Raw genomic sequence first — 27,115 nt, forward strand, 5'->3', positions numbered from 1 at the left:
GCTTGGAGTCTTATGGAGTTTATTATGACAGAATGTAAACTGTAGGAAATTCTTACTTAAAACATAAAATGTACAGGATATGATGCTGTATCCCAGATGAAAACACAGGATATAAAAAAAAAGCATGAGATTTAGAGTCACGTGCATCTGAGTCTGAGAAGCATTTCTGCCAAGATGTAAGACTGACAGTATCACATCTGAGCTTGTGTTTCTTCAACACCATTGTCGCTGAAGAAATGGAGAGTGAAATTCACCTTAATGTAATGACTGACACATAGCAGATTCTCAAGAAATGTTTGCCGCAGGAATGAATAAAATTCACATCATCAAAATAATCTGAAACAAAAGATATGATAAAAAAGGGGATAGGTTCTAAGATAACAGACGAGAGAAAGTAAAGTTTATTAAGTACCTACTATGTGGCAGGCACTGTGCAAGTTGAAGAAAGATGAAAAACAGGCTTTCCTCTCAGAGAAAAGCACATCACACAAGAGCTATAAAAGAGCAAAACACAATGTCTGTGGCAATACAGAGTGTGTGCATCTGGCCTACAGGTCCCAGAGAAGGACAGGTGAGCAGGGGCCTGAATAGATTTTTAAGAAAGAGTATGAACCAAGCAAAAAATAGGGAAGAGGAGAAGGGAGCTTGAAGATTATGATTCAAAAACACAAAAGAGTTCATTTTAATATCCTTGAGATTAGGGCGAAGACGTGAGAAAAAAATGACCCCGCAGGTTTATATTCCTTATTTGTGGTCAGATCCTGGAAATAAGCCCAGTTCCAAACACACAGTAGATACTCAATAACTGCTCATTAAAGGAAAGGAGGGTAGGACAGTGTGGGGTGCCTGATGAATTTCGTACTCAATCCTAATGACTGAATGTTATGCTGAAGGCTATACGGTATGTGGAAGGATTTCCAGTAGGGCCAATGTGATCGAGGTTCCTCTTTTCTAGCCATGTATCTGACAACACTGTGGGGAAAGAATTAGAGTAGATCACACAGGGGATCCCTAGGTGGCGCAGCGGTTTGGCGCCTGCCTTTGGCCCAGGGCGCAATCCTGGAGACCCGGGATCGAATCCCACGTCGGGCTCCCGGTGCATGGAGCCTGCTTCTCTCTCTGCCTCTCTCTCTCTCTCTGTGTGTGTGTGTGTGTGTGTGTGACTATCATAAATAAGTAAAAATTAAAAAAAAAATAAATAGAGTAGATCACACATATAGGTAGGGAGCAGTTAGAAATCTATTACAGTAATCTTCCTCTGGTGTGTTGCTAAACTTTTACAGAGATTAAGGCAGGCGTAATATTCTCTGACTGTCTCACCTGAATCAGACAATGTCAAACCTACTTCCACACTTATTTTGAGTATGAAAGTTAGACAGGGGTCAAAGTAGCAGTCAGCTCACAGTATATTTCTATTGCCTCGCGCGGGTGCTTTCCTAGCTAACAAAACTCTCTCCTGATGAAGCAACAACTTGCCTTCTAAGCACGTCTTTGCAGTGAGATGTGTAAAGTACAGCCCTAGTAGAAAATGTCTTATTTAGTAGGACCTTTTTTTTCCTCCCACATGTCTTTTCAGCTTATTTTTGGATTTTGCTCTGAGCTCTGGATTATCAGTAACCTCTCAGACTCAAAAGTTCAATCGAAGAAAACACTAGTTTGTACATGATTCTCATCATGGCAAAATGGCATTATCTGCTTGAGGCTGTAAGATAGTAGATGAAAAGGGGATTGAACATCAAGTCACTAGTATATCTGACTGTCAGGCAGAAAAGGGCAAGTGGTCAGTTGAATGAAATGACTTACAAGTCTCCCTTACAAAGTCAAATATTTATCTACAGGTGGTCAGAAGATAATCCTGACCCACCCTGCCTTACCTCTGGCTATTTCACTTACTTGAATTTATAACCATTTATTCATTCAACAAATGACTTTTGGGAACCTATTTTATACTGGCTATTAGAATTAAATAGTGAACTCGACAAAGACCAGCCTTGCTTTCAACGCATTGCCTCTGGGCAATTCCAAATTAGACTCATCTTCCTGTGGTTTCAAAAAAAAGTAGTCTACTTAGTCCTACTCCCACACTTGTTTGTGGCTCACTTTCAGAAAAATATTTCTATCATTTAAGGATTTACTCATAAACTGTGTCTTCTGTGCATCTTCCTTATGGTTCTATCTCCAAGTAATTTCTTTATTTTATAGCTGTTTCACAAATTTTAGCCCTTGACCATACAGTGTGCCATTATCTGACATGTTACTTGAAAGAATATATATAGATATAAATATATTGATATATAGGTACCACAGCATACCATAGTTTTCCAAATATCCACTTGCACCACAAAGATGAGTGTTTATAATTGATGATGTATGTAAAACGCCCTCAGCAGGACTGAATTCCAACTAGTTCATATGAACTTCACAAAAGATGAACTTAAATGATTGTTTTATCCTTCGGGTCAGAATCCATTTAAGAAGTATGACTAGATGTGTCCCACATTCAGTAGGAGGATAATGTTAGTGTCTGGACATGACAAGTCACATATTTCAACCAAGAGTTTTTAAAAGTTGGCATATGAAGAAATGGAGAAAAGAGAAAAAAAGAAAGTCTACTACTCATCAGCCTCTACAGAACACATAAAGCTGTCACAAAAGAGAACAATTTCATTGTTCTCTACCCTCCAGCTGAAATATTCCAGAAACAAAAGATTAAAATGTGATTTGATCCCCAATGCAACGTCTGAAAGAAAGTGTGCTGTGGCTTTTATGAACAACTCGCCAGTAGGATCAGATTTAGAGGAGAGTTGCAAAACCTTATCTATCATTATCCATAAACTGCTAAACACAGAAAAGGAAATAAAGTCAAATAGGACATGGAAGGCTCAATACATACTCAGACTTCCGTAGTGTAAGAATTTTCTCTCTACTTCCTCATTTCAATTCCCCATCCACTATCTAAACACTCCCCACCACTTCCCCCGCAAAAAACTATAAAATATTTCTTTACTATTTACAGGATAAGATTTTCAATCCCTCTTACTCTTCATGTTATACATAACTAAAAAGCTTTTTAATGCTGGCACTAATAAAAGTTCATTTTAAATTAAAAATTAAACACAATAACTATTTGAGACTATTCTAATTTTCATAAGGTATGTCAGTAATTTTGAATGAGGATGGGTGGTAAATTAAATATAAATTGAAATGCATGGGGTCCACAGTACTCACTTAAAACATATTTATTGAGTAAATGAATGATGAGTATTATTTTTAATAACAAGCCACTCTAGGCAATTTGCAAAAGGGCAATACAGGAAAAACTTACAAGAGATTGATGGAAGCCAGGGAGTAGTGTTATTTTTTACTGCTCAACTATTTGTTTTACACTCCAGATTTTAAAAAATAACAAAAAACCTCCACTTCTTTAGGGGAGCAAAAATCATTTATAATTTATATTTCTTCAGTTTCATAAGGAAATATATGTGCAAATCTGAGTGGACTTGCCCTGTTGCGGATGTTTGTGCCCCCTCCCCATCATTATCAAGTTTCTATGTTGAAAGCCTAACCCCTAGTGTGGTTCTATTTGCAGATGGGGCCTATAAGGGAGTGATGAAGTTTAAGCAAGATCATAAGGAAAGGCCACCTGAGGACACAGAGAGTGGCCAACATCTGCAAGCCAGAAAGACAACTCTCACCAGAAACTGAATTTGCTGAAACCCTCATCTTGCTTCAAGAGTAAGAAAATAAAATTCTGTTGTTTTAGCCACGTGGTCTCAAATATTTTGTTGTGGCAGCTCAAGCAAACTAACAACAGCTCCACAGCTCCCCTTCAATACAATGAAGTGGTAATGGCCTTGGAGACTGGCATTGGCAACTTCACCTGGATGATCCACACCACCATCTCAATCTACATGCAGGCAAAACAATGCTTTTGGCATCCAGATCTCCACCAAATGGCTCTGCCTCCTGCAGGAGAGATGCTTCCATGTGCTGGCCAGACCCTCCTCAGGACTAATGACTTACTCCTCCAAAAATGCGAAGTGTGCTAACAGCTCGGAGGTCTCAGCCCTCTCAAAAAATTGCCTTCAGCTATAGAAAGCTCCCTTAATTCCAATCTCACCTTCTTCCTGGCCCCTTACCACAACATGCTAACTGATAAATGTTATTCCTGCTTCAGAACAACCTGCAGTTAGCTGGGACATTCAGGAAGGCTGAATCAAGACTGAAGTTCTCCCTCAGGTGAACCCTGCTTCTTTGCCTTCTCTTCCACAGATGTTGATTCCAAGAGCACTACTTAACAAACTTTTTCCAGGCTTCCTTTCACATCAGAATCTGCTTCCAAGAGAACCCAACCAATAACCCCCTCAACTGGAATCACGTCTAGTTTTATTTTTCTGGTATGGTTTAAATAAGTGGATTTTCACTGAAAGAATACAGGAAGGATGAAAGCCACAAATACAGCCTAAACCAAGGATGAAAAGGAAAACCTGAAGGGAGAAAAAAATATACTGAGCCTCTGGATATGCATGAATTCTAGTTTTGGTTATTTCACATGTATTATCATGATTTTCCTCCATACATTTTTTTTTAGTGGCAATGTATTCATATCACTCCCAGAAATTAAATTAAAATTAAAATATGCTAACTGCTAACAAGTATCATATAAGAATAAACCAATGATCATTTTAAACAGAAAAGAGATTTACAATGACTTTAAGAACTCTGAATGTACCATTCCTATTCCTATCTCCCCTATTTTGTTCACTCATTGTCTTCTTCCCATTTATCTTTACAGCCGACAGCTACCCTTCCCTCAAACCCCAACTCATGTCAATTTTATTATAAAATCTTCTTTGTTTACCTTATCTCTTCCATCTGTAGAGTTTGGGTATACTATTCAATTAATGCACTGAAAGTTTTTGAGTCCTATAGTTTGTACCTCCATATGTTTCATAAGCTTTTAGAGATAGGCAATATGTGTTGTAATTCTTTAAACCTCCCAATGAGCCCTAAGCCTTGAACATCACCTACTGGACAGAGGTACAAGGTGTATAATATTTGCCACTGCAGATGTTTAAAGGAAAATGGAAGACGACGCATTTATTAAATATGCAAACTGAAATCCATGAAAAGAAAAATTTCTCAGAACACTAACACACAGAATTTATTTATTTTTTACAAAAACCTATCCCATTTTCTAAGCATTTACTATGCACCAAGGGCTACCACATGCTGTAACATTGCCTTATTTAATCCTTAAAACAAATCTATGATTGTGAGTTTTGTAAAGGAGAAAACTGAGAATCAGATATGCTAAATAACTTACCCAATATTACACTAAGGTGTTGTCTGCTCTTAGGTAATGCACCATAAGAGTAATACTATTATTCTAACAGAGTCAATGAAAACAACATTCAGAGGTACTTTATCTGCTAAAGCTTCCTATTAGGTATTTCTTGTTTACATCTTTATGAGGCATAATCTGTTCTCCATTTTAATTTTCTTTTTTGCCTATAATAGCAGTTACAACCTTGGCTAGCTAAAAAGTATACTCAAATAGACCCTAGTGGAACTTAAAAATAAAACTTTAATGTGTTTTCTCCATATCTGTCCCTTTTCTCCTTCTAACCACCTAATTTCATAGATACTGAGTTTTCTTCTTGCAAAACATTGCAACTGATATTTTGCTGTAGGACTTTTGCATGACATTAAAAATTCAGAAGACCAAATGTCAGGAAGTAATTGTTTTTGTCCTTCTTGAAACATAGCATTGGGGAACGTGATCAAAAAGACATGACCCGGGATCCCTGGATGGCTCAGTGGTTTAGTGCCTGCCTTCATCAGCCCAGGGTGTGATCTTGGAGTCCCGGGATCAAGTCCCACATCAGGCTCCCTGCATGAAGCCTGTTTCTCCCTCTGCCTGTGTCTCTGTCTCTGTCTCTCTCCATCTCTCACATAAATAAATAGATAAAATCTTAAAAAAAAAAAAAAGACATGACTGCAAATTGACCTGTAAGCTGGACCTCAACACTAAGAGACTCTTCACTCTGTCCACCCTATCTTCAGAATGTGGGTTCTGTTTGCCTTTCCCCCTGCTCCAAGGACATAACCTTGAGATGGTGATGTGATGTTGAAAACACCTGCACAGTATACATGATGGAGTCCAGTTAGGGCTTCTTTATAGCTTTAAGGATATGGAGGCCAGGTGTTGGGATCTACTACAATCACAGATTGTCTTCCAACTTCCCAGGAAAATGATTTTTAGCCTTGTACTCTATTCTTACCTAAGCTACCAGTCAAGTGGGAAGGGTAAAATAAAGATATTTTCAGACAGCTAATAATTCAAAAGTTTACTACCTATTTCCCTTTCCCCTTCTTGGGAGGTTACTGGAGGGCACATTTCAGCAGAATAAATGAAAGAGAGAGGTGGACATGGTATAGGAAACTGTGGGTTCAACACAGACTTGCCAAGAAGCTCCTGGGTAGTAGCTGTAGAGAGGCCTGGAGAGCAAGAGCCCATAGCAGAGCATGAGGTTAAAGAGTTGGGAGTCGGCGGTTTCCAGGAAGAATAAGTCAAACTACAGACTATATGATATCTTTGAATGTTTGGGGAAAATTATTACTAGGCCTTTCTCAGCTCTGTTGAACCATTTAGTAAATGATTGCTTTATAGGCACATAGAAAACCAAGCAAAACTAAAAGCAATTAACTCCAAGACAAACTATAGATGGTATACTATTGAAATGACAGTATATTCTCTGGCTCACGAATGACTAATATTTATATAATCATAATGATGTGAACATTATTGATATAACCAAAAGTTTTTAAAAGATAGTTGGAAAGGATGATGCTAAGAGCCTCAAATTCAGCTCCTCAATAGGTAAAGTTTAAAATGGATACATCAATAAATAAAGTAAAAAAATATTACTTTAACACATGGAGGTAACTAATAGGATTTATAGCAAAAAGGGTTAAATGAGAGTAGAACTGTGTACAGAAAGGGATGGAGATGGGTGAGGGGCAAGGAACTGCTGATTTTTTAATGCCCTTTGGTTCTATTTGAATATTTAATTGTATACTTGTACCACTTCATTTTTTAAAAATCAACATTATAAAAAGATGTTTAAATGTTCTAATAAAAAACTGAAAATAATAGAAGTGAATCAAAAGATATAATCAACATAATTGGAAAAAAAGTTTTATGCTTAAAAAATAAAGGAGGTAAAGAGAGCAAAGCAAAATTAAAGCAAGTTCACCCTTAAATACATCATGGAAAATTTTTTTTAATTAGCAAGTTTTAAAAATTCCCAAGTTTCTAGGCACCCTTATGGAGCCCTTATGGAGCTTTGAAGTTAAAGGGTCTGATACAATAATTTAGTATTGAGACAAATTCTTGTTCCATTTATGAAAGCAACTGATCACATCTTTTAGTCAAACTTTAGAGTGTTCTGATTTGAAATATTAGCTACCCCTGTAGGCATTCTTAAAAGAAATTGCCATTCAGAAAATCCAAAGATAAGTCAAAATTAACCTGAAAAGAACAAAGGAATTATAACATATATTAATAAAAAAATAGTCCTGCCTCACTGTGGGAAAATCAATAGGCACAATAAAAGATTGATTTTAAGATTCTTGAGGGAAGTTGCTCCCTAAACAAATTTTACCAAAATGATAACAAAACAAACAATGCGCAGGAGTTTCTGTCATCTTTCCCTGAAACTTAAAAGCAAATAATGCCATTATTAAGCTTTATCTCTTGTAATGGGAAGAGCACTGTGGTTAGACCAAAAAAACCCCAGGGAAACGCCTATACTTTCTGAAATCCAACTAAAATTGATTTTCAATTCTTTAAAAAAGCAAAACAGCAAACTATGATATGGTTATTTTTTTTCCTTTATCTTGTCTATATTTTCTAAATCTTCCTTAACAATGAGAATGTGTTGAAGAGAAAAAAAAAATGTAGGTTAGGAAGAAAAATTCCAGAAATAGAAAAAAGTATATACTGAAAAAAAGTGGAATGTTATACCACTGTAAAAATATTATTTCTCAATTAATAGTATCCACTTAAATATTTTAGGTAACTACTATGTGCTAGGCACTGGGGATTACAGCATACATATGTGTCCCCTGCTTTCCTGAAAATGTCAGTCTGGCGGGAGAGACACATGTTTAATACATACTTATGAAAACTGTTAATCAAAGTTTAAAATTCAATCAATACTTGCCATTAATGTCTGTGTGTTCAGTGATAAAGAACAATTTGTTAAGGTGGCACTCCTGATTCTATTTTTATTTAATTTATTTACCTCTGGTGTATGAACTATGAAAAAATGAGTACCACATCTACCCTTGGGAGTAACTCAGAGATGGATCTGAAATCTTGGAAAATGTGTGAAGATTCCAAAGTTCACTGGCTCTGGTAAGTAAGAGGTATTTTGGCTGTCCTGGTGATTATTTTTTACTTAACCTAAAAATTCACAGAAACCCTATCACCACTCTGAACTTCAGATTCTTCTCCTATAAAGCACAGGTTATATCTTTCTCATACTGCTAATATGAGGACTAAATAAAATATCCATATCTGGTAGCAAATACAATGGTAGAAACTTCATATGGGTTATATCATTTATTTCTTAAAATAATTTATGAAGCTGTTTTGCAGCTAATTAATTTTTACATTTTGCAGATGAGGAAAACGAGGTCTGCAATGATTTTGAAAAAAATTACAAGTGGTACAGAGAGTCAGAGATGAAGTTGGGACATGAAAATAAGTCCTTCTGGGATCCCTGGGTGGCTCAGCGGTTTGGGCGCCTGCCTTTGGCCCAGGGCGCGATCCTGGAGACCCGGGATCGAATCCCTCATCGGGCTCCCGGTGCATGGAGCCTGCTTCTCCCTCTGCCTGTGTCTCTGCCTCTCTTTCTCTCTCTCTCTCTCTCTCTCTATGTGACTATCAAAAAAAAAAAAAAAAAAAAAAAAAAAAGAAAATAAGTCCTTCTGATCCCAGATCCTATACTCTTTCCATTAAACCTTTATCTCATGGGTATTGAGATTTTAAAAGAATATCTTTATAGACAATACATAATCCAAGAGATGAGGCTCTATTCGTAGAATTGTTGAGGTCATGACATGCAAATGAACGTCTACCTGTAGGTAGAAACTGCTTGGGAAGAGAGGAACCACTGGATATTTATTTTAAATCCTCCTCAGATCTAAGACTCTATATATAGTCTGTATGGTTATATATTTATTTTTTAAATATATTTATATCTATAAAACAACCTCTCATCTACTGCAAAGTTCCTTTTAAAAAATATATTCAGTTATTTGAGAAACAGAGATAGAGAACATGAGTAGAGGGAGAGGGAGAAGCAGGCTCACCACTGAGCAGGAAGCCCAACGTGGGATTCAGTCCCAGAACCCTGGGATCTTGACCTGAGCTAAAGGCGGATGCTTAACCAACTGAGCCACCCAACTTTACCCCTGCAAAGTTCCTTCTAAAAAGACAAAAGCAGTACCGGTTGCCAAAAAAATATCTTGCATTTGTTTCTAATGCAGGTGGTTGAAACTTGAGTTATGCTGGAATACAATAGCAATTTATGTGTTGGAAAGCTCCTACGTCTGTCAAAACATGTTAGACACTGCATCAACACCAGGCTGCTTAACTGTCACAAAGAATTTCTTAGCTATTTGCAAACTGTTTGGAAGTATGAAAGGAAAAAGTGTAAACAATTCATGAAATTTACAAAACTGTTTCAGCATCTTGGAAATACAGCTATTTTTAAACTCATGAGTCTTTTAAAATTAAAGCACAAAAATAATTGCTTAATTTAAAATACCAAATCATCAGAAGGTTAAAGTTGGGCTTGAAGTCAGGGGTAACTATTTCATGTTGTCTCTCCATTGCAATGAATTTGGAAGAAAACAAAGATCATGAAATATCATTCTTCCATTTAGAAACTTTGCTTCCTCAGAACAATTTATTTTTTAGCTCAGCCCACAAAAAAAATCAGTTTACATTCAAAAACATTTCCTCTTGGTCACTTGGGTGGCTCAGTACGTTAAGCATCTGCCTTCAGCTCAGGTCCTGATCTCAGGGTCCTGGGATCAAGCCCCAAGGCTCAGCAGGGAGACAGCTTCTCCCTCTGCCTCACACCCTTGCTCATGCTCTCTCTTGCTCTCTCTCAAATAAATAAAATCTTAAAAAAAAAAAAATTTCCTCTTATTTTCAAACCATTCCCCCGCCCCGCCCCTTTTTTTTTTTTTTTTTTTTTTTTTAAGTAGGCTTCAAGCCCCATATTGGGGCTTGAAAACCATGCCAGGCACCTCTCCCAAACTTTCTTCTTATCAAACCAGCTCTGCCAAAGAGGGAGGGCACTATCCCCTTCCCTTCCTGGCTCAGTATAATCCCTTTTTTCTTGTGATTTCTTGAGTGTGTTAAAATCTAGCTGGAAAGCAAGTAAGCTGATTAAGACCAAAGAACAGTAGAAAAGTTTCTTTTGGGCAATCTACTTCTACCTCAAATGCAAAATCTGGTTCTAAAATTAGGAACCCTAATCCTGCTTTTCTGCCTTTTTTAAGTCATTACACGGTTCAGTGCCTCGGTTTCTCTATCTCTAAAATAAATATGGTAGTATTTGTGTATTCTATAACTTACATAGGAGCAGAAAAGAAAATATCTGTATAATGTATTTTCTAAATCTTTTTAGGAGAAAAGAATGACTTATGCAAATCATCTTCAACATTATTATTAGACAAAAGAATAAAACAGGTTCAATTCATTTGCATTTTGATATTCAGTTTATCTAATTTTAAATTAAAAAGAAAAGACATACTAAACCCATTAATTTTTAAATGTCAGGTGCCAATCAATTCATTTGTATATCTTTTGTGCATGTATATCTGGTTGCAGACAGAAGCAGTTTCTGTGTGTGTGTGTGTGCGCGCACACACGCACATGCATGCACTTCAAATGGCACAAAGAAATAAAGTCATCTGGGAGGATCCACATGATAGCATCTCCACTAGAATTATTTGAAACCCAGGTGCTGTTCAGGATACTACCTACCTACCTTCTGCTGTAACCTGACCCTGTATCCGTGTATTTAATATCTGAACTTAGTTATATCTCTGGTGTATTTTGTGTGGCTAGTTTCTAATCTAGATGACTATACAAGTCTCTCTATGAGACACAATTGAGTTTTCAAGATGGTGAAAACAAGAGCAAAGGCCAGGTTTTGCATTCATCTCCTATCCCCCTTCAACACCTAATACAATGCCTGCCATTCAACAAATGTTTGTTGAAAGGAAATTAAATACTAAACAGAGATTGAGATTGTGAGTATGGAGAGGAGACATGGCAGTTGTTGGAACTCAGGATGGGGCCCAGAATCCTAACTGGGAAAACTGTCTTTGTGTTCATTGAGTTTCTATTTGTGAGACCAAAGATCAACTGATCAACATCTTTGTAGCAGAGTGCAACCAAAGAGAGATCTTTTTTGCTTACTCCATTAGGCAGAAATTAAAAACCACTGAGACTTTCCTGACATATCCTGATCAGAGACAGTCCCAAACAAAGGATGTGGGGTGCAGTGTCTTCCTCTGAGTCACAAATCCCTGATATTTATCAAAGCTGCACCTTAAAAATTCTCCCCACTCCTGCCGCCATTACGTCCTGTTACTGCTAATCATACTATCATCGGTCAAAAAAAAGAAAAAAAGAAAATAAGAAAGAGTCTAGGGTTGTTAATCTATATAAAAGTCCTAAATAAACCAAATACAGTTAATACTATGTATTATTAAATTGAACCCTCCCTTACCAGAGTGATAAAGAGTGACAGGATCTCTAAGACTGAATCCATTTTATACACCGCTATTCAAACTAATCCTCCCTGTGGTTCATGGAACAAAGAATTCTGCAGTAGGGAAAACAGGGGTTCTGCTTTTTATTCCCTAACTCTCCTGTTCTTGCTGGTCAAAGAAAAAGCCATTAATCTAATATTCTGCACTGTATTCAGAGACACAGTATCGTAAAACAATTGGTGGTCTGGCCAACAAGCTATTAAAAAACAAATAGTCTTCCTAGCTTTAGAAACTCCTCAATTAGAGTAACCACAGAGAAAGCATCAGCTGAAGGTAATAACTGGGCTGAGAAACCTTCTATTTTGGACTTCTGGCTTAGTCTTGAATTTAACTAAAGCTCTTAGAGGAGTTTTAATACTTTCAAATGTGGATTTTTCTCTCTCCTGTGAAGCTACCCCAAGTACTACTTTAACTTGATGGGCATTAAATTATTTCCATAAAATTTATAATAAGTCCTTCTACTAAAGCAAGGTCAAAACTTCTCCCCTGATATTGAATGTTAATGATATATACAAAAGAGTACACTGGGAATAGTTATGGTTTGTTATATAGAAAAATACCAGGGTTATTCTGGATAGATTTTTCAGGCATCTTAGGCTTTCTAAAAATGTATTTCAACTTGTTTAATGGCAGTCCTCTACTATTCACCACTCAGTTACCTGACCCTACAGGTTAAATGTAATAGAGCACAAATTAACCTTTTGGTAAATTAGCAAGTATTGTGATGTGCTAAGGTACAGAGCAGACGTACAGGGGCATGACTGAATATGATACAGATCAGAGAGACAAGGTGTAATGACCCCAAGAGAGAATCAAGAATATACTTTTTTCCCCCATCAATTCATTAATGATTATCTACTCTCAAATTGCTTTTACAGCTGTGTGTGAAGTTCAAGTAGCCATTCTTGATAGAAGAAGAATGGGAGGAAGAGAGAGAGAAATGAGTTATATAGCCTCATTATGTAGTGAAAGTTTAGAAAAGACAGTTTTAGACAGATGGTCTTAGTGAAAAGACCATCCTGTCCAAGGGAAAACAAAGAGTTTAATTATTAGAGAAGAAGAAGAAGAAAAGAAAGAAGAAGAAAGAAGAAAGAAGAAAGAAGAAAGAAGAAGGAAGGAAGAAGGAAGAAGGAAGAAGAAGAAGAAGAAGAAGAAGAAGCAGCAGCAGCAGCAGAAGCATATTGGAGCCAGATCAGACAGGAAGGATATCTAGTTGTATACTACTATTTAAGAATAAGGCTATAAGGATTTAAAGTGGAATGATGATAGAGGAATTTAAAAGGAAGGAATAATTTCAGAAAGAAAAATACTACAAGAAAAGAATATATCATATTTTTAATGGATTGCATTGCTGAAAGGACAGATGATAACATGGAAAAGTCAGAGTAATGTGTCAAGACAGAAGAATGATGCCACTACAAGGAAGATAAAAGTCCAAAATCCAAGTGGGAGTTGTCCAGCAGTCAAGTAGATGTTAAAGAAATATGACAGCCATATCTACAATGGGAGGTTACCTGCCTACCAGTGAGAAATGAGAATCCACACTCATTAAGACGGTGAATATAAAGAGAATAGCAGAGATTATGAGGTATATTCCATAATTGACTAGTTTTGTTCCTTTCTTGGTCACTTCCTATTTACCCTCTTTGTTATTCACTGTTCAAACACTGACTGATCAGTTAGATTCTATGGAGCACTGGAAAATCACTGGTGAAATAGGAATGGTCTTAGACTTCATGGAATTTCCAGTAGAGTGAGGAAGATAAACATAAGCATAAGCAGGTCATTGTTAATGGATCCCCAGAAGCACAACACCAGAAAAGGCTCAGGAAGGGCTTTCTGGAGGAAGTAAAGGCAAATTGAGCCCTACGGGGGGGGGGGGGGGGGGAATAAGAATCTCGAAGAAGAGGAATGAGGTTATGGAATGGATTGGAGCAGGGCTGTCCGGGAAGAGGAAGCAATATAATGAAACACAAGGTATAAAATATCAAGGGTTTATATAGGGTAGGATGGATGCATAGAGCCAGGAGAATTATAAGTAGTTTAATATTATTGAAGTTTTGAGTGAGGAAGTGAAAGCATATAATCATCATCGTATTTATGATGACTTTCATATGCCAGGTTAAAAAAACTCAAAATTGTAAACTCTGAGATAAATATATCACTTTGTCCAAGGTACAAGATGAATTAGAGGGGGCAAAATAAGAGCAAAGAAATTAGGTAAAAGATGAGAGCTGACACTAAAGAAGTAGTAATGGCAGTGAAGACTGAGATAAGGAATGCATCCAGGACATTTTTAAGAAGTAAAATCCAAGTATTTTACTAATAGTAGGACATGGAAACTTGAAAAAGTTAAGGAGTGCTACAGATTTCCAGGTTAAATGACTATTTAACATCCACATAATTAACTGAGACAAAGAACCCAGGAGAAGAAGCAGGTATACTGGTGTTTATTAGGACGATGAAGGCAAAACATGCCAAGTTTAGTCTTGGATATTTTGACTTTCATGCAACCTGTCACAAGTCTAGTTCCACATTTTAATGCATGGTTAAGATTCAGGCAAGAGTCAGTGCTGCCTATATAAATCATCAGTAAACAAACGATGGATAAACATAAAATTCAAGGGATAGAATTTCAGAAAGAATTTAATTTTCTACATTACAGGTGAGATCTGCATTGTTTCTTTTTATTCATGATCCCGGTTGCTTTGGGCCTCAAAGGGGAAACATCATATTTATTTTCATTTTGGGGGGAATAACAGAAGAATAAATGAAATTCTACGGAGTAAGTATATCGTATGAGAAGTATGAAGACAGAAACATGGGACACCAAAATTTATAGAGCATCTAGAGAAAGAACAGACTAGAAAGAGGCAAAAGAGCAACTGTTAGGGAAAAGGAAGTGATTTTTAACTTTATTTTTACATTCACAAGATGATCAATGATACTTTCCTTGCCTTGATTATATTCTTCACCCTCACAACAATATATTTTTAAATGCAAGTCAATATACTGTGTGCTGTAATGCTTAGATACAAGAAACCATAGGAAACACAAGTTAAACGATGGAGATTTATCTGTGTTAAGCTGATCCCCATGGTATCTCTCCATGAAGAACCCAGTAGCTATTCTTCAAGCACAGATTCTGTGATTTTTGCTGCTTTCTCTCCAATGAACTCAACATCTTTCTCAGGCATTACAGCCATTATGCAAAGTGTGTGGATGGCTCTTTCACGGCTAAGTGTAAGTTATTAAATATTTACTAAGTGCTGATCCAATCTAACCATGGCACAGTCTGCTTCTACAGAAAATTAGTCTAAAGGAGATGTGTTTGCCATCTCCTAGGGTGAGCTCTGGAAACTTAATACAAGGTCACAGAATTTTTTTACTGGCAATGATTTGCAGACAAAACATTCGTATTTTTATAAACATTTTCATCAATATTTATTTGGATATTTGAACATAAGTGTTAGAAGGAAAGAGAATTTGTTAAAAATTTATGATGACTTTTAGTATGTGGATTCCAAACTTTGCTAATTTAGAAGATTTTCTACTTCCGAGTTCATATGTCATTCATGTTTGTCACCCCCATTTAGCATCTGACACAGTGTTGTGTAAATGACAGACACTCCACTAGCTGTATATGCTGAAGTTACTAAATTATTTTCAGGCACAGTGTTTCCTCTATCTTACTTCTGGCTTATAAGATCCAAGGTTTCAAGTTTTATAATTTTTTCACCATATTTATAGTATTTTTATTCCTCAAATTAGCTGTTATATTAATTCTAATATTGATCATTCTTGGTTAGTTAAGTATGCTTCATAACCTGGGGAAGCACTTACTGAAAAAGACTTGACGGAGGCTCTCTTGCTATACTCCAGAATTTTGTTGGTTATAGAGTTACACAGTTCTGTCTTCTCTGGTCTCAGAAATATACACAATAATCTGAACCAATTTTATTAGGGAAAGGGAAATATTTAGTTTATTTTCTCTCAATCTCTGTAAAAACTCTTTCTTCTTCTGTATTGTTTTCCTTGTTCATCAACATTCTTACTCCTCCAATGATCAGTCTCTGCATCCTATCAATTTTCTAATGCTGACTTTTTGACATTGTATTCTTCCATAAAGACTTCATAAATATTTTCTAAGTGATAGTAATTCTTAAAATAACTTGCACTTGGTGACCAACATCCTATATTTTAGGGTGGAGGAAATGTACTGCTACTGTTTTTCTGTTCTAGTATTTCCTGATAGAATGAAAAAGAGTATAGAGGTTAGTAAAAAGAGACTGTTAACTCTCATGAGCCGAGTGGAGATGCAAGAAGGGAGAAATATGATGTGAGATCTTCAGAGGAGATAAAGAACCCAAGAGCTACTGAAAATGAGCCTACATGCTATCTTTCCTATATGTGCTTTAGAATTGCTTGATACTTTACATTTAAACAATGTTTTGCAACTTTCAGGACTTCTTAATGGACATTTTCTCTTTTTGGCTCCTAAAAGTCCAATGCTGCATAAAATAGAATAATATGGTACTGATATAAATACCTGCTGATTTGTTATTTTTTCCCAATAAAGTTTCTTTACATATAAAAATAATTTTTTCTTGGTTTGAGGAGTTAAAAATCTACTCTTGGCTTAAGTTCCAGCTCTAAAATAAAAGGGTGTACACCTAGATCCAACCTGGTAGACAACTGGCTGTCATTGACTATGATGCAAATCACTTTTTGTTGAAGACATAAAACAGGTATAAGTTTTGAAATATTTCCATGATGGCACTTAGAAAAATGTTAATATTAATTTTGTTTGTAGTATACAGATCTTTGTTTGCATGAGGAACCGAGTAACACAGAGACAGCACAAAGCAAATAACATTATTTGGAATCACTTCGGCATGGCAATCAAAGTCTTATTTTTCAAATTGGCATAGACTTATTTTAAGCTAAGGCAATCTCTACTGATGTTTATTGAAACAGAATACTAAAACTTTTCCTTATGAGATAATGCAAGAAATACTCTGGAGTATGTGGAGGAAGTTTTCTGAATTTGGGAAGGAGTATCAGTTGTTAGGAACTAAAACAAATATGAAACTGTAAATTCTGATTCCTGTTTCAGAATCTTCTACTGTAGGCCATATCACAACACTGGCCCAATGTTTCTTTTTAAAAATTAGCCAAAAATGAATATAAAAATTTAGCTGAAACATATAGTCCTTTATAGATGTTATTTTTTCAAGTATTGTTTAGGAGTATCTGGATTATTTATGGCCAAGAACTAAAATACAAATAAGAAAAAAATTCCATTTTTATATTTTATATATAGTAAAACCAAAACTGAGTTAAATTACAGTAGCATCAATTTAACTGAGTTAAATTACATAATGCATCAAACTTTTATTTTTTTCTTCCTCTAGGGAAATTCAGTGGGAATGTGCTTCTACAGAAGCAAAAGACATTGTTAAAATAAATATCTTTAGAATAATGGTCATGTCTTCTCCAAGTAGAGATGTTTCTAAAGAGCATGTTTGGTGTGGAGGTGTAAGAAGGTGACAGGTAGTAGATGATTCTTTATGGTATTCTGGAATCTAAGTGGAAGAGTGACAAAGTCCTCTAGACAACAGGTGCTGTTGTTATAGGTGTGCATAACAGCAATAATATTAGTAATGCCTACTCGAACAATGTCACCTACTGTGTATCCTTCTTACATGAAAATTATGATAGGGAACACACTGTAAAAATTCAAATATGTTAAGTACTCATTTTACTATTTCTTTTTCTTTTTATTTATTTATTCATGAGACACACACACAGAGAGAGAGGCAAAGACATAGGCAGAGGGAGAAGCAGGCTCCATGTAGCAAGCCCAATGAGGGACTCGATCCTGGGATCCCGGGATCATGCCCTGAGTCAAAGGCAGATGCTCAACCACTGAGCCACCTAGGCATCCCAACTGGCTATTTCTTATAGATTGTTTCAGATTGTATTTTCTGAGTGAATGGTTATTCCAAAAGAAAAGAAAAGAGGAAGGAAGAGGGGAAGGGAGGGAGGAAGGAAAGAAAGAAAGAAAGAGGGCCAACCTTGTAAAACTGCATCAATATTTTAAACTGGTATCATAAGAAATACGCAGAATTGGATTATTATGAAGAAATCAGAATAGAATTCCTGGGTGACATTTCTCTTTAAACCTAGTATGGGCAAAACAAACATATTCAGACATATAGATAGTTGGGCTGTGAGAGGATCATGGAAATTGTCACCAGTTTATAGAGCCCCAGAAATGAAAAATAAATACAAAGTATGAGGTAGGGAGAAAACAGTTACCTCTGGAAGGAAAAAATGAGCCCTATGGGAACTAACAAGAGCTAAAATTGTCATCACAGGGAGTCAAGCAGCCATTCATCTCTTTAATAAATATGTATTAAACACTTCCTACATATCAGAGATTATTATAATATTAGGAATACAGAAATCAACCATAAAAAGTCATTGTTCTCAGAAATTTAATCTAATGGGGAAAGCCCAACGTAACCCAGGTCAATAAGCAAATACACAATATATTATTAGTTACTTTGGGACACCTGAATGGCTCACTCAGTTAACCACTCTTGGTTAACACTCTTGGTTAACCTACTCTTGGTTTCAGCAAAGGTCAGGATCTCAGGGTCATGAGATCAGGTCCCACACTGAGCTCTGTATTCAGTGTGGAGTCCGCTTGAGATTCTCTTTCTCCCTCTGAGAAAGAGATTATGATGATTATAACATGTGAATTATCGCTATACAATCACTTTACTTCATTTCTTTCTCTTGCTGAGCACGCAGCTAGACTACATTCCCCAGTGTGACTTGCATGTGACTGGATAATGGCCAATGGAATAAAGATAGAACTAAAACACAGTATTCTAGCCTAAGCTCCTAAAACAGCCCCCATGTGGTCTTCTATGGACTGGCGATCTTTCCTCATCTCCTAGGGGTTGCAAAGGATTGACTGAAGGCCTCTCAGAGAACGAGATGGACTCTAATTCTGTAAGTAATAATAATGATAATACAGTAAATATTTTTTTCAAAAAACTGCCAGGCATTGTTTTATGTTCACATATATTAAGTCATTTGATACTTCTGAGGGTGCTATGAAAAAGTGCATCATCATCTCCATTCTATAGATACAATTATCTCCAACTGAAATTGGAGATATCTCTGGTAATTGTTAGACATGGAGTTTATAATCAGTGGAGCACAGTGGCTAATAGTTTGAATCACAGTCACAGAGACATGAATTTCAATCCTGGCTCTGCAGATTATCAGTAGTATGATCTTCTGCAAATTACTGAACTTTTCTGGGTCTCAGTTTTCTTGTACATGAAAAATGAGAACAAAGATAGCTACATAAGTAATTGTGAGAATGAAATAATTTTAAACATATCATACAGTACTTGCCAAAATTCCTTTATAAATACTAACTGTATTGTCGTTGTTTTATAAGCTGGAGATGCCTCTAATAACCAAGCAGAAGCTCAGTGATAAGATTTGGCTAAAATGGCAAGTTTAAGAGGCTATCAAACTATATCACCTTAAAATAACCCTGAGCCATAGACAAGAATCAGCTCAAAACATAACATGGACTACATGTGGGAATCAGGGAACCCATGGATTATATTCCAGCTCTCCACTTAACCCTTTCCTATTTTGCCACTTGATAAAGAAAAAAGAATACCGTTATGTGGCTGGCTTTCCATAAAAGAAGACCCTAAGATGAGAACTCAGACTTTGGGAGGAATGATCTCAGGCAAGAGATGAAAGCAGAAAGGTATGGGAAGAATCCTAATAAAATATAAAGTATAAAGTTGAGCTGGTTACCACTGGGAGCAAATGAACTCAATCCCACTGAGGACCTTCTGAGGAACCTGTAGACTATACCTCAGGATTATCCACCCAAAGGACAGGATCTGGGACATTCATCTGTTTCCTTACTGATTGTGAGTTGTCCCTCAGAGGTTAATGTCCCTTCCAGACCCTCTGCCTCAGCACTTTTAGAATGCCTTCTGTTTGAGGTAAGTGACTTACTGCACTTCACAAAAATTCCTGAGGTAGAGAAGTCGAGAAGGCAGGCAGAAACTTGGAATGGGAAGTTGCCAATGTGCAAAAGAGCTGTCCACAAGAGCCAGAGCTGATGTGAGCGCTGGGCCAAAGGACAGGTTTCAGGGTTTCAAAAGAAATGGATATGGAGGGGTGCCTGGGTGGCTCAGTCTGTTAAGCATCTGCCTTTAGCTCAGGGTCTTGGGATCAAGCCTGCATCAGGCTCCCTGCTTATCAGAGGCTGCTTCTCCCTCTGCCTCTCCTCCATTCATTCTCTCTCTCTCTCTCAAATAAATGGGATATTTAAAAAGAAAAGAAATGGGATATGGAATATCAGCTTATCTTTAGGATCATCTGTCTATAAATACTTAACCTCCTGTATTCTACCTATAACAGGTGAAAAATTCAATGAGTTAGATCTAAAGGAACTAGTGACTCACCTGAATTCTATTTTCTGGATGATTCTGCACAAGACGACAGTAGCTGTACCACATCAGAAATGTTCTTTAATCAAATACATTTTAGACATCTTGACTTAAAAAAGAGTTGAAAAGAAACTGTTAGGCTGGAATTTTTCCCATCTTTCATTATAGGAATATCTACAGTAAATATGCAAGGTATTTTCCAAATTTATTTAAATACCAGTTATTTTTTCATAATAAACTAGGAAAAGTGTTTTGGAGAATTTACTTAAGGGACTATTCAATAGGAACATATTGTTTAGCAGAATAATAAAATAGATCAACCTCCTTGGGATATAAGTGGAAGGAAGTTCTGAGAGATTCCCTACCAAATTATTAGGCTTTTTAAGTCTTCTCTGGAAATACCAGCTTGAAATATATAAACACCTTAAGAGATGATGCTTTCCTGCTTTGCTGTTTAGGTTTGGCTTAAGTGTGGAGAAGGGGTACATAAATGCTAACTGCTTTACTCTTCCTTTACTCTCCAACTTACACTTTAACTCAGCATCTTAGCCAATGATCCCCAAATTTTGACTTTGCCAGAACCTCTTGAAGTGTGTGGGAATCAGAATGGCCTTTACTCTAAGAATCCAATTCTCTTTACATCAGTTCTTAAATAAATGTAATATGCCTTAAAATAATACAAAATGAAAAAGTGAGACAAAATTATAAAAGACAGGAAGGCTCTACCAGAGAGTCTAAAGAGGACTTTAAAATGTGTTTCAAATTGAGAAATTGAAAATTAATACAATGAATAGAAATTGAGCAAGATGTTACATTTCAAATGTCAGGAGAACCTTGGAGATCAGTAAATTAAAGAAAAATGTGTGTGTGGCAAAGGGATAGTAGAAAGAGTTTACAACATGGTATAAGAATTCTTTGCCAAGATTATTTTGACCATTCTACAAGGAATAATAAAATGAGGAACACTGGTGTAAGTTTCTCTCCATTTTAATGATCAAGCTAAAGAAAATGTTGAGAGGTATGACTATGGGGAATAGATAGTTTAAGCCCACGTGTCCATGGACCATATTTGCAAATAACATCAGTTCTGGATGACCGAATCACTTAAATTTGACACAAGTGGAGTGAGCAACAAAAGTCATTAGCAAACTAGAGCCTAATAACAAGAAGAAAAAACCATAATAAAGCATGTAATCTGAAACCTGATCAAGGAACAGGTCAAGAAGAGACACTGGAAGTCTAAAAATAAAGTATAACTTCTAGAAAACCTTTCAGTGAGGGATGCCTGCGTGGCTCAGTCAGTTAAGCATCTGCCTTCAGCTCAGGTCATGATCCTGGAGTCCCAGGATCAAGCCCTATAGTGGACTCCCTGCTCATTCTCCCTCTGACCCTCTCCTCTCTCGTGCTTTCTTTCTCATTCTCTCTCAAAAAAATAAATAAAATCTTAAAAAAAAAAAAACCCTCTCAATGAGGATCAAGATTTTTTATAATGTTCTGTATAACTGAAAGCCTCTTTATGAGGACCACTGAGGACAAATCTCACCATCATTATTTCCTCTACCTGAAATACTGTTTCTTCCCAGGCACCCAGTGGGCCAGGATCTCTGGACTTAGGTGCTGACCTCTCAGCAGGGGTGAGCTCAGCAGCTCGCTGCTCTCTGAGAAGTTTCTTCCCCTTGGCCACAGCACTTAACATATCATTTATTTTCTCATTAGACTGCTAAGTACTTGAAGACAGAGTCTATCACCTTTCACATTTTGCACATGTAGCAATCGACACAGAGTTAAGGATCTTGGTAGGAATTTAATAAATGAGGAGAAATTGAATGAATGAATGAATGAACAATACAATCATTACTAGAATCAAAGTTAGATTTTGGAATATGTGCAAACTGCACTAGCTTTTAAAACAGAATTCAGTCAAACAAACCAAAGCTCAAAACTTTAATTTTTACCTAGGCAGCTGGAATTACTTTTTCTTTTCTTTATCTCACTTATTTCAAAATATCTTAAACTACTAAGCAAATTTTAAATAAACTGTCATTTCCAAACCTTCTCAAAATTCACTTTATTTATGTTAGAGCTTAAGTTAAAAAATCTTTTAATATTTTAATATCTAGTAATTAGCTTTAAAATCAGCTATTTCTTTTAATGCCCTTATATATAGTCATAAAAAATTAATACCTCCTCCTCAGGGCTCTTACAACTGTTCCTGTGCTCACCTTTGACCATCATCCACATGATCTCTATTTCTTGATCCTGCTCTGTAAATTACAATACTAAAGTGTGAAGACATACCTTCCTCTAATCTGAGTTAAACTTTGTCCTTTAGGCCACAAAACAGTGGTTTTACACTTCCCAATATTTGCTGTGCCTTTAGTGATACTGCTTTTTTATTTTACATATATCTTAATATATTTTTGCTCCTATTGACCTATCAACTCTGAGAGGGGGTAACACATACAGGGAATTTGGTCAAAACATAATTTAGACTGGTGACTCTGCCCTCAAATATTAGTCCTTCCCTCATTCCCAAATTGGATTCCACACAGCTAACTTATTTCCCTGAACTCTTCTTCAATCTTGCCTGGGAAAAGGGGGAGGCCTTGTCTTGAAGTATTAGACTGTCTCAGCCCACAGCCCACCTTACTGGCAGAGGCCATGTTATCAGGGTCTGTCCTGAACCACCAGGAGCCCTCTAGTAAATGACACTAGAGTCAACATTGCCCAGACAATCCTGGATATGAGCAAATTCTGAATGGGTATACAGTTTAGATTTTAAGTTCTCTACAGAAGTATTTTTGTCTTCTATTTCAATTAGAAGCAGATTATGTAGGCAGAAAATACTCATCTGGTCTTTGAAACATAGATTTAAAAAATCATCTTCATCACAAATTAGAAATAGGATAAGTCCATTTTTCTATTGTGCTCTTCATTTCTTTATCTTTAAATTAAGAATATTCATTTCTTTTGGATCAATTTTATGGAGTTCTCATGATAACTAGTGAAGTAACATAAAAAATAGTAAGACTTGAAAACTTAAGATGTCAGCATAGTAAAGAGGGAGGATCATCAATCTTCAAGTCCAAAAGACTAAGGTTTATAGTGATACTCTGTCCCAGTTTAGGAGGATGGAACTGAAACTGGGGCAAGTTTCCAAGCCATGTGAGCCTCATCCTTCAAAAGAGTGGCTTAAATGGTTTCCTCTTAGGGTTCCACTATGATTAAATGAGAAGTACTAGAAGCATCAGGCAAAGCTCCTAGAACACAGAATGCATCCACTAGCAGCTGACTCTTTTCCTCCAAAACAAATATACAAAAGTTAAACATATTTTTTATTATGTAAGTATAACAAGAGTATAAATGCATGGCCTTTAGTGCATATGTTCTATTCTGATATATCATTTGAAGTAATTATCCTTTCAGTTCATTTCTTTCCTTTAAATCCACGACTCTCTTGGTCACATTCTCTGAGCAAAACAGAAAATCTAATTTCTTTTTTAGTTTTTGTTTTTCTATAAACACATTCTATAAAATTCCTATTCGTTCTTTTCAGTTTCTACACTGCTTTCAATTTCAGTGTTTTTCTTTGATTCATACACAAGCAAAGCCTACAACCTACGTGATGCTTTAGAGATTGTACCTACAAAAATCCCTAGTCTCTTATCAAAGCATTTATTAAAATTCCTCTCAAGTGCAAAGCACTTTGTGGGGTTTTTATTTATTTCTTTATTTCACTCCTTTCATGAGAACTTAATTTTTCTTATTTTACCTATAGATTCATGATGTGCTAACAGTTAAAGGGAAGGCAAAATTTAGCGTTTAATTGAACTTCCTGAATTTGAAATGTGAAATTATTTTTGAGAAATATATTGTTTTTTTCATATAAAGATATTCAAGGAAGGAGCTATGTTCTATGCAATTTTTCTTTTTTTTTAAAGTTTCAAAATAATAACATAGACACATGCTGAGTTCTGTTAAAAAAGACTCATGGTATCCATTTAATTTATTCTGTTGGTTTTGAAAATACATTTAAAAACATTTATCACAATGTATGTGATTGTGTATTCAATATATACAATATGCTTTTCAAAAACATCATCTTTGTTTCATAGCTAACCTTGTTGCTGATTGTGCTTATCACACCAGGAAAATTCTTTTGTCTCTCCATATGAACTCTTTTCTTATCACCTTCAGTAACTATACACATCAAGGAGGTAAAACACCTTGAAAATAAGGTACTCAGCAGAAGGCTTATATGCTTTCCAATTCTACAATCTCTCTCAGTCTCTTTGAAAACTTTCATTTAAATGTCTATATTAATGATATTTATGTGTGGGCGTCTTTTTCAATTTCAGGGCAACTGAATGAACTTCCTTAAAGGAACTAAAATTCAGTGCAACTGAGTTAAGGACACTGGTGACTATAGTATGAATAGAATTTATGAAAAAGGTTTTCACTCAGCTATAGCTTAAAAACTATAGTTTTGCCATGAATATGTCCCTTTTGTTACAAGGAAAGCCAAAGGTCTCTATATTCCCATGCTAAAGTGAACCAAATTCATTTTGTAATGTTATATATATACATATTAGACATATGTATTTCATAAACACTTGGTTCAAAATGAATATGCAGGCCATCTCTAATTATTATTACCAGATAAGCAATGCTTTATATTTATGTGATAGATCTTCCAATCATGTTTATAGTCACTGGTTTGAACAGGAACTTTAAAAACCCAAGACTAGGGCTGAGAAGAATCTTGATTGGACTTACAGATTGGAATAACAGACACAAGCTGTATCTGTGTGCCATAACTTCATGGAGGCTGGCAGTAATCCATGACCCATGTTTCCTAAGTTCTTGTTGAATTAATGTTCTACTGCATTTCATATTTGAGGTTAACCTAAAATCATGATATATTTTGAATATGCCAGTTCAAGAACAAAATGGTGGATTTCAAAGACAGAGGAACCAATTTACATAAGACAAAACTTTAATTCCAAAGTCATTAACATTTATTGTACTTTTAAAAAAGGTCATCTTCAGAGGCTTCACTGGACACCAGAAAGAGGCTCTAGGTCCAAACATAGAGTTTTAGGCCAAGAAAAAAGGTCAGGGAGCCATGGTCTCCTTGAATTTCTGTACTACACACAAAATAAACTATTAGTGGATCAGATATATTCCCTGGACACAGGACCACTGAGAATAACAGGGTTTACTGATTTTTTTAAAAATGACTCAAAACTCCTATATCAATAACAAAAATATCAGCATTACTTACAATCATAAAATGTCCTCAGGGTCATTTCAGTTGTTAATATTGCATTTTGAGCAAACATCATCTTTCTCAGGCACAACTAACTGCAACTGACATCAACCAAGCAAATACCATGAAATCTCCCTCATTTTTTTCCTTTTAATGGCACTTTTGATATTGTTTTTCTTACAGCTATACAGTAAACATCATAAAATAACTGGATCCTTAGGCCAAAAGGCATCATCTAGAAAGATATATAGTACCGCTTTATATGTATATATAACATATATATGTATTTATTTTGTATGTGTATAGTTATATATTTTTATATATATTTAGCACAGTCCAACAAAAACAAGCATTGTAGTCATGGTTTTCTGTCTGTGGCAAATTCACTCAGTTAATCAGCACAGTGGTAATAAGGACTGTAGAAGACCACAGCCCTATATTGGCTAAGTTTTGGATTCTTGCATAGCAGGATGCATTTTGTAAGATAAAGCATCAATGACAACATAGACCAATCTAGCAAAGGTTGACAGATCTCTCCCCAAAACATTTCACATAAACACACATCTTCACTCCACACACACACTGTAATAGTAGGTCAGTAGTTTTTAGTTTTTTCTGACTCTATGTCTATAAAAAATCATTGACCTTAAACCAATGAAAATCTATATATTTGGGCAACAGGAGCTAGAGAACATCAAAACATGTCAGAGCTTTGAAGATAAAGTGAATTAAATCCAGCTCAGTTGTGCTGACATTTTTACCTTAGGTTGTACCTTCTATTTGTTATTAAAAACAGAAGTTCTAGGGTGCATAGGTGGCTTAGTCAATTAAGTGTCTGCCTTCAGCTCAGGTCATGATCTCCAGGTCCTGGGATTTACCCTATGACAGGCTCCCTGCTCAGGAAGGAGTCTGCTTCTTTCTTTCCCTCTGCCACTATGCCCCCACCCTGCTCATTCACTCATGCTTGCTTGCTTGCTCTTTCTCTCAAGTGAATAAATAAAATCTTTAAAAAATTAATTTAAAAAAAAGCACAAGCTCTAAGAATGTGTCAACTAGTTTTCCTAATAGTGAAATGATTTTGATGTAGTATATAGGCCAACTATTGCTTTTGTAGTCAAACACAATTATAAAAAAGGGAAAATAATACAATTGTAATAAAATAATATTTGAGTTACTTTAGAATCTATAAAATATTGTTCATATTAATCCCATCCCAAATATCCCATATATTGGAGCTCAGGTTTTGTTTTTTAACAGGAAAATTAATTTTCCTAAGCATACATTAATGCAAGCTGGGAAAGTATATGATTTGGTTTTTAAATAAGAATAAAAGGAAAATAAATGGAAATCCCCTTATACTTAAGTACTGACATTGTAACATTAAGTTGAAGCAAGATTAGCTTTCAAATCAGTGTGCACTAGATGGCTATGGGGTGTATTTCCAAAGAGTTCATCAGGATTTCTCTTCAGACTTTCCTTGTGAAGG

General features: G+C 35.9%; 1 protein-coding gene across 1 annotated transcript in view; it reads right to left on the reverse strand.

The window, feature by feature from the left end:
* Window positions 1-27,115, reverse strand: part of LOC144305530 (uncharacterized) — a 355,637-nt gene that overhangs the window by 254,734 nt on the left and 73,788 nt on the right. The window contains exon 2 of the mRNA XM_077884436.1: window positions 20,376-20,469. The gene's annotated coding sequence lies outside the window, so the exon portion shown is untranslated. The remainder of the gene's footprint in view (window positions 1-20,375; window positions 20,470-27,115) is intronic.

The sequence above is a fragment of the Canis aureus genome, chromosome 35 (genome assembly GCF_053574225.1).
Source record: "Canis aureus isolate CA01 chromosome 35, VMU_Caureus_v.1.0, whole genome shotgun sequence".
NCBI classification, from domain to species: Eukaryota; Metazoa; Chordata; class Mammalia; order Carnivora; family Canidae; genus Canis; species Canis aureus.